Below are 17,128 nucleotides of genomic sequence, written 5' to 3' on the forward strand. Positions count from 1 at the left end.
CAGTCCTAACACCTCGACTCAATAAACCAGGATTATGTCATTCTGGACAGACTCTATTATTTTTGGTTTGTGTCCATTAATATAAAATGCTTTTGGGAAGCTGACATGTGCATTATCAGTGTGACATGTTCTTCTCCATTTAAAACTATTGTAAACAACGTTTTGCTCAAATTGTTTTATTAATGTTACACATGCAGATTTAAGACATTAATGACTACACAAAGATGACAAGGAATACTTGTGCTTTAAAAAACAAACAAAAAAACTAAGATGCACTTTTCCTTAAAGTAAAACATGCATATTACAATATATATGTATAGTTATTCTTACTGCTTTTCATTTCACCGCTAATTTTTTTTGTTACTAAACCTGGCATTGTAAATCCTATGACCATTTGTGACACTATGGCAGACTGCTCTGGATGAAAGCCTCTGCTAAATGAATACACATAAATGTGAGCTCTACACTACAATCGTTATGCCATTAACAAAAAAAAGCTTAATTGGCAAATTATGTGTCAAATACTGAAAATGCGAATCTAGGCACACAATCCAAACAAGACAGAGATAACAGCGTCACAATAATTACATGCACAACTTAAGATACCGACAAAACGAAGACCACCCTCATCTTTACATACAGTACAAAACTGTCACTGTCAGCTCTAGTAGTAGTTCTTATTATCAGTCAACATTAATATCAGTCAAACACAGAGCAGCATAATGCTATTTGATGACAACAACTGAGATGCACACAAGCCTGAATGAAATAAACTTCTATTGTGACCGTTTCATATCCTTCAGACGGACATATGAATATAAAATACACACGTCTGCTGATAGACTGTATAAAACTTCACCTCACCAAACACCGTCCAGCATACTGACACTCAATCTCGGCAGTATTCCTGTAAGACCAGCCGCTCCAGATCCCGTCTGTGTGTGTGTGTGTGTGTGGGTGTGTGTGTGTGTGTGCTGGTTTTAAGAGGTTGTGGCCTCCCTGATGTGATGTCACAGGTGAACAGGAAAGACTAGGAGTTTGATCTGTGACTGACTGGACATGAATGGTGTAAGATGATAGCAGAGACTGAGAAACACACACACACAAATAGGAAACTGTATTACCTGTAAACACACTTCAGCCATGAGCAAACAGACATCAGAAAGGCAGCAGGGCAGACAAACACACAGCACAAGTGTGTTAAAGTCACAGTAACACACGCACACACAGCTGGTCATCCACTGTTTCGGGATCTGTTGTGTGAAACCCTTTTCTATCACGGTGGGGACTTCCATTTGACTTAAACTGTTTTACACTGAGCTAATGATAGTTTAGATCATCTAACAATACATGTGACCCTCACACAAACCTTTCTGCAGTTTTATATTCTCCTGAAGTCATTTATGTTTATTAAGTCATTTTTCTCTCTGTCTACCTCAGCATAGCTGATTTCAGGTTGAACTAGTCCTCACAATGGGCAAAACCTGACCCACACACACACACACACACACACAACGCCCATGTGGACTCACATTTCAGACAATGCCGTCACATTTAGCAGGAGTTTGTCATCACTGTGGTCTCTTTTATCAGGAACACACACACACACACACACACACACACACACCCCTTAGTTAAACTAAATACAGAGTCAAGGTGTAAGATGTGACTCAAAACACATGCACACATCTAGGTCCTATGTAAAAGGAATGAGAAATTTGTTATATAAAAAAAATGTGTTAACTGATACATAAATGAAAAAAATAAACAGATAGATAAATAAAAATAATTATGAGAGATAAATGAGCAAATAAATAAATAGATCAAAATATGAAATCTGTAATTAGGTCAATAAAAATAAATAACAACAAATAAATAAATTAAATTAATAATTAATAAATTAATAATTAATAAAAAAATAGCTAAAATAAATGGATGGATGAATAAAGAAAGAAAGAAAGAAAGAAAGAAAGAAAGAAAGAAAGAAAGAAAGAAAGAAAGAAAGAAAATGAGATTTGAATAAACACCCTAAACCCAACTAATTACATAAAAAAAGACTAAAAAGGATAAAATAGTTTATAATAAGAAACAAAGTCCAAGTGATTTAAAGCAATTCTAATAAACAGAGCTGCCATTGTGAACCGCACTGAGAGATATAAAGCCACAATTACTTTAAAATCACCCAAACACAAGTACACAAGAGCTTTAAAGACAGTGAAACAGCAGGAATGAGGAAGACTTTGGTCTGGTCTCTGGTAATTAAACTGACCTCAGCTCGATCACACACACACACACACACACACACACACACGTCTAACAAACCTCAGATGCTTTTCATTCAACTTAACAAAGGGCTTCATTCACAGCTGAACCTGCGTGTTCCCCTTCATTGTCTCAAAGATGCAAAAACCAGAATCAAGTTCTGAGACCTGAAAACCACCAAACACACACACACCGCAAGAGGAAGTTCTGGTGTGCACCTGTGAGTCAGCGCTCTGTTTGTCAGGTGACATGGCTGTCCTGCGACGTACCGGCGAGACGTCAGACGTCATCATGTGGTACAGTCCCTGATCTCATCAGTGTTTCACTGGTTTCTCTTCACCTGGCTGCTGAATCCTACAAACACTCAACGCTGGCACAATCAACTCCTGGTTTCATGTCTACAGACCAAACGCAGCTACAGCAAGCGCCTCTGATTACAAAAAAAGATCAAATTAACTCAAACTGCAATTTATTTTAAATGCAATAATGACTTGGCTCTGCAACTGAAAAAAAAAAACGGTAATTCCGACAATTTTTACTCACAATTTTAAGACATTTAAGACATGCAATTTTGAATAAGTAAAAAAAAACTGCGAGATTTAAACTGTCAAATGCAAGAAAAAAAGTCAAAATTGTGAGATAAAAAGTCACAATTACACAATTATGCAATTTAAAAGCTGAACTGCTGAACATAAATACAGAATAAAAAAGACAGAATTTTGAGATTAAAAAGACGCAATTACAATAATGCAATTAAAAAAAAAGTTGAACCGTGAGATCTCGTAATTATGACTTTATATCACAATTCTGAGTTTTATACCACAGTTCAGTCAACTCTATCAGAATTGGCAAATAAACAAACAAACAAACAAAAGAAAAGTGCAGATATATGATTCTCTTCATTCTATTAAACAAATGCCAGTTATAATTAAAAACTACAACCTAATTAGCACTAAACAAATGAACTGTGGGTTTTAATCAGCTTATATGTGACATTATAGTTAATTAAAATTATTTGAGAAAGATTTCATTCATTTAAATAATATTATATATTTAAAAAAAAAATTTAAGTGAAACAAAAATATAAAAAACAAAATGACATAAAGCTGACATTCAAATGAAGACAAAATAAAATTGAACGCAGAAGATGAATAAATACTCCAGTCCTAAATAAAACCCGCTGACGGAGATGAGGAGGGGTTTTCTGAGCTCTGAGATCACCCAGAACGAAGCATCATTCATCAGGATAAGAATAGCTCTCGTCTCTCTGGAGCTGGAACAGAGCGAGGACGGATGGAAATAGCCGCCGTTATAAATGAAGGAACGGAGAATTCAATTCTGGGCTCTTCCTGATAGACTCCTAGAGCGGGCTTCTGATTACTCCTGCCTCACGCTAATTAAATGCTGGTGTTGTGACATTGCTTTGCCTCCAGCTGCGAGAAACAGACTGTATGAGACCTGCAATGCAAGACCAGAAACAGCTTTTCATTACCTCCATGAAGCCACGCAGAGACAGAACTGGCACACACACAGGTTAATCTCGTGTTCAAGCTGGTGTCAAGAAAATGACAGCAAACAAAGACGAGTGAGAGGATGTTTATAGACTCAAGATGTCTGATCCGGAGACTAAAATTAGATTGAAAGCATCTTAAAACATTCACGTGTTAGAAATGCATCAGAGACACAAAACAATATTCATTTTGCCAACATGTCATAGACTTCTGCTATTAATCTCTTTTTAAAAGTTTTAATTTATAAAGTGTTTATTAATATTTTGAATTAGCTTTTATTTTTATACTCTAATTTGTTTATTTTAATTTAGGTTTTAGCTATTTTAATAGGTGCTTTTGTCACTTTTATAACACTGACATTTTTTTTTATCTAGAAACAATTTTCACTCAAATTGCTAATTAATTTCACAAACAACAACAGAATTTTAAATTTAAATTTTTTTAATTCTATTTTTAATTTTAAAATAGAAAGCATTACATTTTATTTTATGTAAAACATACTCCAATAGTCTTTTTTTATTTTATTTCTAATTTATTTTTATTTCCATTTTAGTATTTCAAGTGAATGTTTATTTTTAAGGTCTGGCTTTTCATTTTGATTTTATTTTATTAAAATTTTTCAATTACTGAAACACATTTTTATTTGCTTTAGTTGCAAAAAAATTTTTGATAGTGTCACACAACCAATCTAAATATCTTGAACCAAACTCGAGACATCAATCTTACAAACAAATCTTATCAAATCCTGTAATTAGTTCTTCCTCAAAAATACCAAATGCATCGACTCAGTCTGTATCTTGTGCATGGTGTATAGAAATATTTGTGTCCAATTTGCATTTATTATTTCAAGCAATATGCAAGATGCATGCAATGGGTGTTCAGTCTGAGACTCTCTGGTTCACACACTTCCTTCCTTCTGTTGCATCTCATCTGAATGTCTGTCTGATGTCCAAACACTGGATCGGACACTGATGGGCTCACGGACATCACAGATCGGTTTCATAACAAGACCACTGAGATCAGAGTCTCTCGACCAGAGGGAGACAGGGACATTCACAGTGGCCTTTTTAATAAGATATGAAACCATTTTCTGCTGTCCTAATAAATGTTTCTGGTCTTATTTTACACAATTCATCACTAAACATTATTGTAAGGAAAATACAAATGTTGGTTTTCAGTCTTTCATCAAAATGCTGAGGAGTGTGGGCAGAATTTAAAGGAATAGTTCACACTAAAATCCTACTGAGGTTTTTATCAGCTGTTTGGACTCTGATTCTGACGGCACCCATTCACTGCAGAGGATCTACTGGTGAGCAAGTGAGGAAATGCTTTCTCCAAATCTGATGAAGGTGGCCTGAGGGTGAGGACATTCACAGTAATTTTCATTATAGGGTGAACTGTTCCTTTAAAATACTGCATGCATTTAAAACCTCACAGAAAAAATATATATATTTGTTTTCATTCATACATTAATGCATTGTGAATGATCATTTCTGTGGTCTTTAAAGCCGAATGGCACGAGAGGACATGAAAGGATCAAAACCCAGTTACACATAAACAACTGATTTGAAACAGAACAAAACTACACTCAAAAGAGTTTTTCTCTAAGATCATCAGAGCGCATTTTACAAGAAATTAATATTTAAATTTTTTCATTTAATGCATTTCTTGCCTTAGTAATTTTTTGTGAAATTTTCCAGCAATTTCTGAGAGAAAACAGTGTCAACACCAATTTTTTGTCTCAGTATGGCAGAGCGGCTGAGGTTTCAATCGATGCATATGACATGCAACTCAAAGCTTAAACTATTTGATACTGGAGCAGTTAAATATTTACAGCTTTCTGAAAACTGCATGAAATCTCACCGTCATGCACAGAATATTTCACATGGCCAATCAAACTCTGGGTTGAGTGGCTTCAAACCTCTAGCAGTCTGCCGTTCCCTGGAGATCCAGCTTTAAAAACACGCTCATGCCCGGCAGGACATGACGCTTCACGTCTCCCCAGGAGGACACGCACTCTCTCAGGGTTAAACTGGGTAGCAGGCCATCCTGCCGTCTTCAACACACACACACACACACCCTCCAGACAAAATAATTTCACATTCTGACGTTCAAAGACAGATGATGTGAGAATGAGCAATGCATGCATGTGTTGTGTGTGTGTGCATTAAAACCATGAGAGCCGATCATAACAGTGCCGGCGGTCGTTGGAGGGGGTCATGTTACAGATGGAGAACAGTGTTGCAGCTCTATGTACATGCTAATGACCTACACAGGGTGGGGCGCAGTCACTTCAAGTGTATATTTTATCACATATTTAAAAAAGCACAGTGCTACAGCTCCTAAACATGATGAATTATTCCCAAGAAATGCTGGAAAACTGAACTCACTGTTTTTTGGTGGAATTTGATGATATTTCCTAAAAACATATAATCTTGTAGGACAAAACAAATTTCATATATGAACTTTTTAAATTATGCATAATAGATTGTTCCCAAATTGGTATAATCTGTATTCTTTAAAAAAAAAAGAAAAAAGAATAATTAATAAAAGATGGAGGTAAAATATTTTTTTAACTGTAAAATACCTTTATTAATTTAAATGTTTAAATATTGTTTTTGAATCAATGCATACCATGCAACTCAAAGTTTAAAACTATGTGATATTGGAACAGTTCAATATTTATAGGTTTTTGAAAAGGTTATGAAATCTTGCAATCATGTACAGAGATATATTTTTCATAATAGATCATTCCCAAGTTTTCAAAATCTGTGATATAAAATATAATAAAATAAAATAAAATAATATTTTACAAATAATTAAGAGATTGTGAAATATTTGTATTTATTTTATAACATTAATATCTAAATGCTGCAAATATTTTAAATAATATTTCTAAAATATTTTTTGCAAATATTGCATTTTAAATAAAATATTTGTAATTACAGCAGCCAAAAGAAAAACAAAAAAAACTGGATTTACAAATTTCATTCCTAAATTTACAGAGTGGTTGCTAATATTATTCATTTCCTCCCTAAGAATAAATAATCATGATAATCTTCCGTTATCTTGAAAAATAAAGCTGGATTAAGCATCATATAGACATGAATAAAGAGCTTGAATGTGCAGAGCATGCAAAAAAATAAATAAAAATAAAAACACTTACAAACCCTGGAGGAATTTTGTTTATAATAATTTGCATTATTATGCCTGCAATTAAAATATATAAAAATTGCATGGTTTGAGATATGTAGTGGAGATTGACCTAAGTGAGCTAAATGTGTCTCTAGGAGCGTATGTACAATTACGAAACTACTTCTAAACGGAGTTAATTATGTTTTATTAAATATTAAATATAATAAAAATCTAATTTTAGGGTTCAGATTAACAGAACAAAGCGTGTGTACAGACTGAGGAAACACAGAGGTTATCCAATCCCTGGAGTCGTGATGCTACCCCGGCCTGAGCCCAAAAACAGCAGATGGTCCTGAAGAAACATGGCCAATTTACATATAAATCAACAGACAGAGAGAGAGAGAGAGAGAGAGAGAGAGAGAGAGAGAGAGAGAGAGAGAGAGAGAGAGAGAATTAAACAACGACCCACGACCCCCAGATCCGAGCAGGAGACTCCATCAGTGACCGCAGACACACTCAAACTCACCATTATCAGACTGCTGCAAATTGGCTTAGCTCTCGGATTAGTCTTGGACTGCTGGATTAGTGTTGGATAAACTTGGCCATAACATGCAATCACACAAATAAACAGTCCATCTTCCAGTTTTCTCCTCGTTGTGACCGTGGAAGCATCTCGAGGAGGATGGAGAGAGACTTCATGCATCATGCCTGAATATAAAGGTCATCATAATACTACAACCTTACCCCAAATGAAAATTTACTGCATTTTAAGAATTTTTTAAAAAGAATATGCTTTATTTATATGTAGTTTTAACACATGAAGACATTCCAGATGTCCCAAAAGAAGGTTTTATCAGATTATCTCACTTTTTGGCAATTATGGACCCAAAATATTGCTAAGAAGGTACGTACAAAAACATACACAAGAAATATTGTCTGGATCAATGGTGCTTTTGCATTGCACAAAAACAACACAGGAAACAGGAAGTACACACTTCAGGGGAGCCATAAAACTTCAATTTACATCCCATCATCCCTCCAGCATCCAGACGGGACGCTGGGAGGGGCGGCGGGCCTCAAACACACCCGCATAATCTATGAGACACGCCGCTCGCTCGGAGACGCATTACTGACAAGACCCCCGCTGAAATGTTAGTTTAAGGAACATACGTCCTCTAAGAGACTATAGCATCAGTTTTTGGGGGATGGGAGGGTCTCTATGGGATTATAGGTGACCCTGGACCACAAAACCAGTCATAAGGGTCAGTCTTTACATTTAGATTGAATACGGTGAATAATCTTTCCATTGATGTGTGGTTTGTTATGATCTTACGAAAATGAAAATCTGGAATCTGAGGGTGCAAAAAAAATCTGAATATTGAGAAAATCAGCTTTAGTTAAGTTGTCCAAATTAAGTTCTTAGCAATGCATATTACAAAGCAAAAATTAAGTTTTGAAATTTGACCCTGGACCTCAAAAGCAGTCTTAAGTCTCTGGGGTGTATTTGTAGCAATAGACTAAAAATATATTGTATGGGTCAAAATTATCGATTTTTCTTTTATGCCAAAAATCATTAGGATATTAAGTAAAGATCATGTTCCATGAAGATATTCTGAAAATTTCCTACCATAAATATATCAAAACGTAATTTTTGATTAGTAATATGCATTGCTAAGGACTTTATTTGGACAACTTTAAAGATGATTTTCTCAATATTTTGATTTTTTTTTTTTGCATCTTCAAATTTTCATATAGTTGTATCTCAGCCAAATATTGAATATCCTAACAAACCATACAGCAATGGAAAGCTTATTTATTCAGCTTTCAGAAGATGTATAAATCCCAGATTCAAAAAAAATGTACAATTGTGACTGGCTTTGTGCTCCAGGGTCACATATATTTACAGTAGGAAATTTACAAGATATCTTCATGGACAATGTGTTGTTGGCTATTTCTACAAATATACCCAGAGACTTCAGACTGGTTTTGTGTCCAGGGTCAGATATAGGTGTTCGCTTCACGGGACGCACATTCTGGAAGCTGACTAACAGGACGTCCAGTAAGAAACTCTAAAGACAGTGTCTGGCAGCTCGATTTCATTGATCTGCTTCTGGCTGGAGGTTCTCCTTCAGTGCGGTGAGATGGGCTCTGGATCTCAGATCGATACTGAGGCTCATGGGTAATTCTTGTCTGTCGGACTGCAGCGATGTTCAGGAAGAGGAATCTGAGCACAGCATGTGTCTGTGCTCAACTATATAATACCATCTCTCTCCAGGACTAAAGCGAGTGGAAACTGAGTCCGTTTAGATGTGTTTAAATGCATAGAGTAGAAACTTGAGAGCAGCTGAAAGCCTCTGATGAAACATTGTAGAAAGCATTTGCAGGGTTTGCTAGGAAGTTACTGTTATGATTAAGAATGTGAGGATCAGCAAAATCTCAAAGTTGCCAAAAACTCTTCATCTCTGACAAACACGGATTTCTTCTCAAATTTTAAGGCACTAAATGTTAAATATTTGATATTTTAAAAAATGTAAAATGTGAATGGTGTATAGAGTTGGGAGAATAACCGACAATGCAACATGAAAATAACTATCTAGTATATAACTATGTCTTAAATAAATCTCTCTGTGTGTCTATCAGACTGTAATGTCAGCCGAGCCAGACTCTTGGCTCCAGAGCCGATCGAGTGTAATATCACTTAAAGTTCATACGCAACATAAACTAAAAAAGAGCAGTGCAGCGGAGCGATAAATCACAGCCAGCGCTGATCTCAGGAAACCTCTCAAACACAGAGATGCACACATAAAAGGAGACTTCCCACTGAGATTAAGTGAATAATTCAAGAAATACTGATGTATCCTATACTTATTTTGATTTTATAAAATAAATCAATAATAATGATATATATTGCACTTCTACCGCTCTACTAATATTAATAACTATTAATCGCTACTAATATACCATATACTTTTGGTTTTAATTAGAGAAAAATAAAGCAAATAAGTAAACACTGATGTGCCATATTGCTTTTATAAATAAACAAAAAAAATCTAATGAATAAATAACAAAATCACTATTAAATAATATATTAAAATTAAATAAATAGATAAATAATCTGTATTGATATACCATACTTATTTTGCCTTTATTAATAAATAAATACTAACATATTGTGTACTTAAGTAAATAAATAAACAAATATTTACTGCAAAAAAAACCTAAATAAATAATCAGTTCCATATATATTTTTTTATAAATCAATGATTAAAATCAATGCTGACATATATTTATATTGCATACATAAATAATCAGTACTGATATACCATATATTTATATTGCTTTTATAAAGTAGTAATAATGCATCATATTGTAAATAATCACTGATAAAACATTATTTTGCTTTTATAAATAAACGAAAATAGCTGCTGATATATCATGCAATTTATTTGCTTTTATAAATAAGGAAAGGTAGCACTTTTGATTAATTTAACAACAACAAATAATCACTACTGAATAACAGTATAAATAAATACATAAATAAATAATCACTATTGATATACCATATACTTGTTTTGATTTTATACCTAAAGATATGAACACAGACTGCTCTAATGATATTTTTCATCCCCTAAACCTAAATCTAATTCATGCACAAACCGTTTTGCATTTTAAATGATCAGTAAGACATTATTTAGTGTATTTATTAAGGCTTTTTTCTCAAAGGAAGCAGGTGATTTCAGGTTTTACTGTTCTTGTGGGAGCATTTAGTCCTCTTATTGTAGACAAAACCTGGTCACAAAAACGACAGCGGCTCCTGCACACGCACACAAACACACAATGAGGCTTATTCCAGAGACCGTGAAATGATGATCATGTTACGAGCTCTTATGGGAGACACGTCAGCTGAAAGTAAGTCTCATCGCTGTAGTTATGCTGCATGCATCCCAGACTGCCTTGCGCTCCACCTTCCGCTCAAAGCCAACTAAACGTCTCTGTTTTCTCTCGAAGGGCCCGTCAAAGAGCTGTAATCTCATGACATCATGTGCAAAACATTCCCTGTCCCACCCTTGGATTCCTTTGGATTCCCAAAACTAGATCAAGTGGCGAATGCACACAGAAACATCACCATATGATGATAAATTACTTGTGACCTGTTTTAATCATCTACCAGGTGAAAATCTGAACATCTGATCACTTCATAAATTTAATGCACAGCTCTCCTCATACTTAATAGTAATATTAGCCTTTGCAAATTTAATTAAATTTTTAATTAAAATTTTATTTTATATAAATGTAATAAAATTTTTGCTCAAATAAATGTAGAGATATAAAAACATTTAATAGCACTTATAAATGTATAAATATTTTGTAGATGTATAATGTGTAAATGTAAAAAAATATAGTAAATAAAAAAATAATAAAAAAATATATATACATATTTAAAATAATATAAAAAATTATAATAGCATATAATTAAATAATATATATATAATTACAAAAATCCGAAAATATATATATAAAATAAAATAAAAAATATATATAAAATACAAAATAAATAAAATATGTAAAAAAGAAAAAAAAATTAAGCTGTCTAAACTTTCCGGTGTGGGTGAAATGAGAACAATGCATAGCCTGTGGTAGAATAGGGCTTTCTATAATTCATCAGAGCCCCACTGACTCGACTCCACCTCTGCTGCTGTTCAAGACACACACAGGTATCAGGTACAGCGCTGAGAGCAGAGAAACAGACCAAAGACAGACAAAGAAACACAAAACCTTCTTGTGCAACCTAGTATAAAACGGTTTGAACCAAACAATTCACAATGATTCACAAAGTTTCCGTAAAAATACATTCATAGGTTTTTATTGCTTCTATGCACATTTATACACGTGCACATGAATCAAGATGATTAAATGATAATAGATGCAAAAGACTGAATTTGAACTGAGTATAAAAACGTTTGTTTGTTTTTTGAGTATTGATAACAACAATAATATTAATGCTTTTGATTCCAAACCCAAAGTGCTAAAATACAAGAAAAGCAAATATAAATAGAAGACACTAAATAATAATAATAACTAACTATAAACTGGAGGGTTGGATTGAATGTAAAAACGGCTTCAGAGGTCTGCAGATGGAGGATTTTACATGTAAAGTACTCCAGACAGGCAATCCCATAATGCACTGGGCAGGCTCCATAACTTTGAAGTGAATAAGCATGAGTGTGAGAGTATATATATATACACTTTTAGATAAACAAAAACTGATATACCCATATACTTATTTTTGCTTTTATAAATAAAAAAATTTATGTACCATAAATTTTTCATTGCTTATAAATAAAAGACTAAATATCACCATAATTATAATTAAATAAATAAATAAATAATTTATAATATATTCAAGAACATTCACAACTTTTCATAAAAATAAATAAATAAATAAAATAAAATAAAGATTAAAAAAAATTGTTTAAGTCCATAGTACGAGGTCCACTTAATCCAACCAAATTTAAGGGGGCACACACCCGTCACTCATGGACATACACTTATATATGCGTGCACACACACACACACACACACACACACACATATATGCAGGCGCGCACACACACACACACACACACACATGCATATATGCATGCACACACACACACACATATGCAAGCGCGCGCACACACACACACACACACACACACACTTATATATGCACACACACACACACACACACACACTTAGATATGCATGCACGCACGCACACACACACACACACACACATGCATGCACACACACACACACACACACATGCATGCACACACACACACACATGCACACAGTTCTTCTGTAAATGAGGGGAATCCGTGACGCAGCTGTCTCCATCCACCAGCTGTCCAGCTCCTCCCTCATGAAGCCCAATACTCAGAGGTGCCCATCGCCATGACAACCTGCTGAATAATGCACGCCTGCACGGCATGCTGGGAGTTTAGCGCTCCAGCAGAGCACACACATACTGCTCTGTCTTCACTCTTCAAAGAGCCTCTATTTTACACATTCTCAGCACTTTATTCTCTCCCTGAAGTCCACTTACTTTCAAGTTTCTTTCACCAAAACACCTCTGATTGTGTTACCACACTTTCTCCAATCCACGGCTATATTTGTCATGTTTTCCAGGAAAAAATACCTGAATATCCTTAAAAAAAAATCCTTCAACTTGAATATCTGTCAATGCAATAAAGCAAAATACAATTGCATTGAAGACACATTCCCAAGTTTGCATCTCAGGAATTGTCTTTTTTATAAAAAAAAGAAAAGACCAAAAGTGCTTTTGTAAACATCAGATGTGCTGTGCTGTGATTGGCTGATCTGCACACAGTGTATCAGACATCAAAGACGCGCAGGCATTACAGTAAGAGGCTCTTGTTTCCTGCTCCATCATCTGATCTGTTCCAGTCTATGTTTTGCAAGTCTGTTGAGGTGAACGGGTATAAATAAAGAATGAAGCCTTCCAGATAATACATTTTTGCTTTAGCATTACAGCATTAAGCAACATCTTGAGTCTAATCATGAGACAAACCCGTTCTGTTAACATGCAGCAAAGCTTCCTCAAACTCAAGTCTGTCATTCAGCTCACGCAGACCATGCTAAACACTACAGTCTTCAAACAAGACTCGGAGACGTCTTTATCATTAAACAGCCCTCCAAATAAACATTCTGGGAGCTTTTGCCCGTGTTTCATATCTTTGAGGTGTTCCCTATGCTATAGTGTGCTCCAAACTGTTTTTTTTTTGTAGATATTAAAAAAAAAGTAGACTATTCAGTGACACTGAAGACTGGAGTAACGATGCTGAAAATTAATCTTTGCATTACAATAATAAATTACATTTTAAAATGTATTCAAAAAGAAAACGCTTTTTTTAAATTGTAATAATTGTTCACAATATTTTACTGTATTCTTGGTCATTTGAATGCAGCCTTAGTGAAAAAGTACTAAATACTAAATATTTAAGAAATACAATAAATAGTCATGTTTTATATGCATAATAGTATTAAATATATATACAATTTTTTTTTTATGTAATGCTATAATCATGTCCTAGTTTCCTGTTTTAATATGCTAAACCATTTAATGGGCTCTTTAAAACATTTTTAATCCTCACAATCCAGTAATATCTTTGCTTTATGTTGTCACAATCAACCACCTGATATTTTACATGCTTAAATGTCCACTAATAAACATTATGAGTAATGTTTGCATGCACATGTAGGAATAAAACTATAAACTTACAGTTAATTTTAACAGGAAGTTAAATTCTGGGCCCTTTATGAACGTTGCATGCTATTGGATGAATTTTGCATGCAGACTCTTATAGTTCTTCGTCACATCAGAGTGGGTGGTGGATGTTTTATGGTTCATGCTGTGGGGGAGTAAAAAATGAATTTCATAAAGGATTCAGCTGGAATATGAGTGATGACTGAATACAGTCATGTCTAAAATAAGAAAAAGGAAGCTTATTAAATTAGTAATTAACAGAGACAGAGCTTTGAGGAACTCAAGATGTGGATGAACTTTCCTGAAGTCTCTGCCATGCGCTGGTTGGTCACAAGGTTTTCCTTCTTAAAGGAAAAGTTTGCTTTTCATTTACTCAACCTCAGGCCATCTAGATGTAGGCTTAAGTGGCTTTTTTAAAGGAAATTTAGCTGAAACGGTAGTCCTTGGTGATTCATATAATGCTACCATCAATGGCTACCGTCATTGTGTGAGTCAAAAAATCAAGTGAAGGAAGACGTGGTTTCTGACGACATATTAAGGTCTTATGAAGAGAAACAATCAGTCTGTGCAAGAAACTGAACGTTATTCACAGTATTATTACCTGTAATCCAGAGCCACAGGCGAACAGTCCAGAGTGATGTCCGGTTCACAAATGAATCATTCTTTTGAACCGATCTACTTACTGAAACCATATGGTGATGTGTGGCCCAAGGGTGTGCTTACTTCACAATCACCAACCCCCACTACACTCTGACAGCACAAACCCCCAATAAATGAATCTGATTGCCATCTACAGATGCATGCACCTTAAACAATTAGAGACCCATGTGCAAAATGCTGAAATCACACCTAGACCAAATTAGACTGATAAGCGTTTCAAAAAACATGCAACACAATGATGCAATCTCACTGCTAAAAATACCCTTGAACGATGACGACGATGTTGTGAGAACGAAAACCCCCCACAAACTAGATCGGAGACTGATTGAAAGCCACTCGGTTGGTACAGAAGTGAAAGATTGCAGAAGTGATGCATTAGAGCCGTGTGTCGTTTCCTCGTTACCTTTTAAGTGCATGTGTGAGGTATGTTCTGCAGGCCGTTTACAGATATCAGAGCCCGGTGCAATATCCCGGAAAAAACACTCGCTTGACTTAACTGGTTTAAGGATTTTGCTGATACATGTGACCCAAATCAGTCCAAAGCGAACTAAAGCACTGCTCTTATCTTACACTTACACTATCATCACACAGATCCACGTAATGAAAACCCATTAACAACAGCACTGCAATAAAACCACACCAATAACCCTAAAGACTTCCTTCTGAATTTATGCTTCTTGATAAACACTTGTAAAAGCTTCAGAATGTTAAGAGCTACATGTTTGATTTTCATTATATTTATAGCAAAAGAAGCCAAATGCACTCTGTAGCCCAATTTAGTTCAACCAATGAAAAGGTTCGAAAATCCTGAAGAAATGCTAATGGTATTTAGATCATATAATTTGGACACGATCCAAGAAGAGCCAAACACCCTAATATGTCAATTCATCCAGTAGAATTGAATATTTTAAGATTCTTAGCTGATCTTTTCCAAAATATAATGCAATAACCATGAGCAATCCTGTATTATTTTTGACTATGGATTTCTCATTGGTCCAGTCTGAACACAGCGACAGTCGAGAGCTGCTTTACACGCCCAGCAGTGTAAATAGTGGATTTTCACACTGTTGGGTAACTATTAAGTTAGATTTTAACATTTAAATGTATGTGTTTTTAAGATGCTGTTATCCAAAAAACATAAGCAGTTCATCAAATAGCCAACAATATTCATAATACATTTGTAAACCACTCCAAAAATGGAAACACACAATAATAGATGCATGACTTATGATGATAATAATACATAAAACTACTAATAAAAATAATAAATTGTGCAGGTTTTATATTTAATATTGCTTATTACCATTTATCGAATATACTTTATATTTAAATAGCTAAATGCAATAGTACTCTAATTACATATTATATATTTGTCAAATAAAACAATTTAAAATATATTTGACATTTATACAATTATATATATATATATATATATATATATATATATATATATAATATAAGAATAAATATTACAACTAGTATTATCATTAATATTAAATTAATAACAATAGTAAATAATAGTAATAAAAACTAATATAATATGGCATTTATATGACAGATTTAATTATTTGTCAAGAATTACATAGACATGAATAACGTTATTATTAAAAAAATAATAATGTACTACTACTAATAGGCTAATGATAGATACATGTCACATATGTATTTTATTATTGTTTTATTAAAGATGTACATGAATGCAATTGTTTTAATGTAACATTACACATGGTGAATATCCGAAATATTGCACAAAGATCGATGTCATTGTTATGCTCATCGAACCCGCATGGATTTGGCTGTTGTTAGATTGAATAGAAAGCGAGCATACCTTGTGATGGAGGCACATGTAACTCGGACGCTGATATTTGATCTCAAACCACATAAACGCGGAGAAGAATCGCTATAATCAGAGCGAGTCCTGCTGATAAAGCCACATCCACATCCGAGCGCTATGATGAATAAGCAGCTCTTCCTCTGTCTGCTCTCCGCAGACACGCACGCGCCCCACGCAGCCAGTGCGTCTCCGCGTCACGCAGGACCCATGAACGCGACTGTAAAGAGCAGGCGGCACGCACGCACTCACCTCTGTCCAAAGACGCGAATGCGGTTTCCCCGAGCAGACTCTCCCTCTCAGCGGCTCTCGGCGCTCATTAGCTCCAGTGTTCTCCGCTCCGTCAGTCTGTCGCGCCGCTGCTGCTGTAGAGACGCACACAAACCTGCTGCGTGAAGCGCCGCCCACGCGCGATCCCACTGGACACAGCGCCCCACGCAGCGCTGCGCTCACGAGACG

General features: G+C 34.9%; 1 protein-coding gene across 4 annotated transcripts in view; it reads right to left on the minus strand.

The window, feature by feature from the left end:
* Window positions 1-17,128, minus strand: part of LOC127977912 (serine/threonine-protein kinase PAK 1) — a 36,756-nt gene extending 19,628 nt beyond the window's left edge. Inside the window, exon 1 of one of the 4 annotated variants that reach the window (XM_052583136.1) lies at window positions 16,922-17,128. The gene's annotated coding sequence lies outside the window, so the exon portion shown is untranslated. Of the gene's footprint in view, window positions 1-859; window positions 968-16,666; window positions 16,856-16,921 lie in introns of those variants that run through there. The other 3 variants (XM_052583137.1, XM_052583138.1, XM_052583139.1) reach the window with 3 other exon arrangements.

The sequence above is a fragment of the Carassius gibelio genome, chromosome B18 (genome assembly GCF_023724105.1).
Source record: "Carassius gibelio isolate Cgi1373 ecotype wild population from Czech Republic chromosome B18, carGib1.2-hapl.c, whole genome shotgun sequence".
NCBI classification, from domain to species: Eukaryota; Metazoa; Chordata; class Actinopteri; order Cypriniformes; family Cyprinidae; genus Carassius; species Carassius gibelio.